This window comes from Gossypium hirsutum, chromosome A04 (genome assembly GCF_007990345.1).
Source record: "Gossypium hirsutum isolate 1008001.06 chromosome A04, Gossypium_hirsutum_v2.1, whole genome shotgun sequence".
Taxonomy (NCBI): domain Eukaryota; kingdom Viridiplantae; phylum Streptophyta; class Magnoliopsida; order Malvales; family Malvaceae; genus Gossypium; species Gossypium hirsutum.
Genome location: NC_053427.1, coordinates 15,736,788 through 15,741,182, shown reverse-complemented (window position 1 = coordinate 15,741,182; position 4,395 = coordinate 15,736,788). Strand labels below are relative to the sequence as shown.

Below are 4,395 nucleotides of genomic sequence, written 5' to 3'. Positions count from 1 at the left end.
GAGGAGGGTGGGTTCCTCGACGCTTCTCGATCATCCTCATACTAAGCATGGTCGAGATGCCTTGTGGGGACATCTGGCCAATAAGAGTAAGGGAGGATGATTGGGCTATTGTGTTGAAGAGCCTGAAGTGTCGTGCTAGTCGAGTCACGTAGGGACCAATGGAGATGACCCCCTCCGATGTTGCTCCGTTTGGCGGGAATGGCGAGGGCAATAAAGTAGGCGAGGTTGAGTACATTCCCGTTTGCCATGCTTCATAGAAAGTAGGCATCGTGAGTGTTGACGACGCTGGTGCTCCCTCGACGTCCTGTCAAAGTGTGTACCAAGATGATGTTTAAGTACCTCAAGGAGGGAGAGAGAGCCGATGCCTTGGAGTGGCTTGGGTTTTAGGTGGCTGAACTGGGGACCAAAGCGTACCAGCACTTCGAGGGAGAGTAGTGGATGTGGCGACAGAGAGTGTCAAGGTCGAGGTCGTTCTCATCCATGAACTCCTCTGTGTACAGGCCCAAAGCTATACCAAACTCAGGCACACTCAACTGGCAGACTAAACCGTCGAGACGGAACTGGACTGTTCCAGGATCATCAAAGTTGGTCATGACGTCTTGAACATGGAATGTCGATCAAAGTTAAAGTGTGAGCTCAAGGTAAGTCGACTCGATGATTGCAAAGAAAAGGCCCCATGGATTGATTGTTAGGAGTGCTCATACATCGTCAGCTAACTGGACTTATTCAAGTGTTGTCCAGTCAATGCAGTGGCTCACACCTAAAGGTTCGGCCCGTAGGATTTGGAATAGGTCCTCCTGATTGCTGGGTGGAAATTGGAGGTATGGGTGGCGAATTTCTACGGTAGAGCCCGAGGAAAAAGCCCCTTTCCACTTTTTCGAAGCGGGAACGACAGTTTTCTTACCATGTGAGCTTGACATGGTATACCTGGAAAATGAACAAAGAATATAACATAACTAACTAACTCAAGAAGTAATCATGAATATAGTTAAACTAACCAGTCCAACCAACAATACTCAGTAGTTTAATCTAAATGATAGAAGTTTATATAGCAAATTGACATAATAAAAGCATGATTATTTTCAACATAAAATGACTGAACTAGACTCTTATGGGAACACACAAAAAGAATGAATGTATCAGAAAGCATTGATTAAAATGACAAAGAATAAACATATAAGCATGACTATAGTGAGAACTGTGAATATAAATAAAGAACCTACCAAATAAAACCATAAGAATCATAAAATTAGTAAAAATGATGAAGGAAATAGAGAGAAAAGAGTAAACAAACGCTAAAAAAATGAGAATAGGGTCGAAAATGAAGTTGGAGGTGGCGCATGGGCGTGGTAGGGAGACCGTGTGGACTTACAGCGGCTAGGGTTAGGGATTTTGGGTGATGAAGATAATGAATAGTGAAGGGTATTTATAAATTTTGGGACACACGGCCAGGGGACACGCCCATGTTCCCAAATTTTTACCCGTGTGATTCGCGAATTTTGAATTTGGGCGTGTTTGACATTTGGCCACGCCCGTGTTCTTTGGGCATGTGGGTGCACACGACTATGTCGCACAGCCGTGTCTGTCTTCGTTTGCTTCTCCCACACCCGTGTATGTAGGCCCACGCCTGTGTTAATTTGACAGGTCCAACCACGGGTTCTAAACATGATCGTGGCGAATGCCCGTGCTATTTTCTCAGGTTCAACCACGGTTCTACGACACGAACGTGTCGCACACCCGTGTTGTTTTGGCAGATTCACCCACAGTCCTAACGCATGGTCGTGGCAACTTATTGCATCCCGTGTTGGGGAAAATTTCGCCCTATTTTTACACGGCCTAAGGCACGCCCGTGTGCCTGGCCATGTGTGCTTTAGAAAGCCTGCGTTCCATGAGTCGGTTAGTATGTTAGATGTTAAAACTAAAATTTAAAGAAATTAATATTGTTAGTGCTCGGGTTGCCTCCCGATAAGCACTTATTTGTAGTCTAAGCTTGACTTACCTCTCTGGTGAATGGTCATGGTGGTTCGAGGAGTTTATACTCCTCATTCCTGCTATGAATTTTTTCAACATAAGGTTTAAGACGAGTACTATTTACTTTGAACGTACTGAATTTGGGGTGATTTACCTCGACCGTACCGTATGGAAAAATGCTAGTTACCGTAAGAGGGGTTTCTTCATTCGGTTTAGAAGTGGCGATTTGAGGATCTACTGCATCTAGTAGCACTTTGTCTCCAACTTGAAGTTAATTTTTGGAAGAATTAGGTTCATCATGGCATGGTTTTGGTTTATCATGTTTTCACGTTTTATGTGACCGCCATTCATCTAGCTCCTCGATTTGTAACCTTTGTTCTTCATCGATGGGTTCTTTGTTGTTGCTTGGCTTATGTATGTTTTTCGGACCTGTTTCCTGCAAAGAAGGTTGCACCATATGGTTAGTTTTAGCCGAATGATTTGTACAGTCACCTTCGATTTTTGATGTGTTATTCAAATTACAGGCTTGAAGGGTAATTGTTTCATCTCCCACACGAAGTGTGAGTTCACCTATGCCAACGTCAATAATTATTCTAGCGGTTGCTAAAAAGGGCCTTCCTAAAATTAAGGGTGTGTTACTATCCTCTTCCATGTCTAGAACAACAAAGTCTACTGGGAATATAAATTTATCGATCTTAACAAGAACATATTCAATGATACCCCTAGGAAATCTAATGGTTTTATCAGCCAATTGAATGCTCATCCTAGTTTGTTTGGGTATCCTTAGACCTAGTTGCTTAAACAATTTGTAAGGCATAACATTGATACTAGCCCCTAGATCAGCCAACGCATTAGTAACATCTAAACACCAATTAAACAAGGAATCGTAAAACTCTTGGATCTTTTAGTTTGTTGGGTAGCTTATTTTGAAGAATGGCTGAGCAAACCGCTTTAGCTCCACATGCGACCTTTCATCTAACTTTCGTTTATTTGCTAAAAGCTCCTTTAAAAATTTGACTGCCTTCGGCATCTGCGAAAGTGCTTGAATAAACGGTAGGTTAATATGTAGTTTCTTTAAAATTTTAAGGAATTTACCAAATTGTTCGTTTGAGCGGTCTTTCCTTGTCGCATTGGGGTATGGCACACGAGGTTTATATTTTGTACTTACCGATTTTTGTTCATTTTGGCCTACCTTATTTTTACCTTCGCTTACCACCGGTTCTGGCCTTGGTTTTGCCTCTAACCCTTCCTCATCATGAATGGCAATTGCATTAAGTTGCTCCCTTGGGTTAGATTCAGTATTGCTTGGCAGGCTACCTTGTGGTCATTCAGAAATTAACTTGGAGAGCTGTCCAATCTGAGTTTCGAACCCCTGGATTGATGCTTGTTGATTTTTGAGTGCCATCTTGATATTCTAAAAATGAGTCTCTGACACCGAGATGACTTTGGTTACCATTTCCTCAAGGTTCGGCTTTTTCTCCTGCTGGTATGGTGGTTGCTGGAAGCCTAGAGGGGTGGTGGTTTCTGATTTCCTTGGCCTCCCCATGAAAATTTGGGTGATTCATCCAACCTGCATTGTAAGTATTGCTATAAGGACTGTTTTGAGATCAAGGATTATTACCCATGTAATTTAACTGCTCGTTCTCCATGATGTGGCCATAAGGTGGGTATTCTGAATTGCTCGATCCACCTCCATTTGCTTTGCACTGCATTACTGGGTGATCCAGTGAAGAACTAAGAAAACCATCAATTTTCTTATTCAAGAGTTCTACCTTATTAGAGAGCACAGTGACCAAATCGACGTTATAAACGCCGGCTGTTTTCGTGGGCTTTGTCCTCATGACTTGCCACTAATAGTTATTCAGTGACATCTCCTCTATAAATTTATAGGCATCTTCAGGTGTCTTATTATTGATGGTTCCTCCAGTAGCTGCATCAATCATCTACCGAGTCGAAGGATTCAGGCCATTATGAAACATTTGAACCTGTAGCCAAAGTGGTAACCCATGGTGAGGGCACCTTCTCAAAAGGTCCTTCTATCTCTCCCATGCATCGTAGAGTGTTTCTAAATCCATCTGCACAAAAGAAGAGATATCATTGCGCAATTTAGCTATTTTAGCCGGCGAAAAATATTTTAATAAAAATTTTTAGGTCATTTGTTCCCAAGTAGTGATTGACCTTCGTGGTAACGAGTTCAACCATTGTTTAGCCTTATTCCTTAACGAAAAGGGAAACAACTGAAGGTGGATGGCATCATTAGAAATGCCATTAATTTTAAAGGTATCGCAAAATTCTAGGAAATTTTCCAAGTGAGCATTGAGATCCTCGTCCTGCAAACCATCAAACTGAACAAGCTGTTGTATCATTTGAATTGTGTTAGGTTTCAGTTCAAAATTATTTGCAGCAATAGTAGGTCTAACTATA

At 42.0% G+C, this 4,395-nt stretch overlaps 1 non-coding gene across 1 annotated transcript; it reads left to right on the top strand.

Annotated features, from left to right (window-relative positions):
* Positions 1 to 3,972: 3,972 nt before the first annotated feature.
* Positions 3,973 to 4,079, top strand: LOC121228553 (small nucleolar RNA R71). The gene has a single exon (XR_005926129.1). It is a non-coding gene; the product is annotated as a small nucleolar RNA R71 (small nucleolar RNA).
* The last annotated feature ends 316 nt before the right edge of the window (positions 4,080 to 4,395 follow it).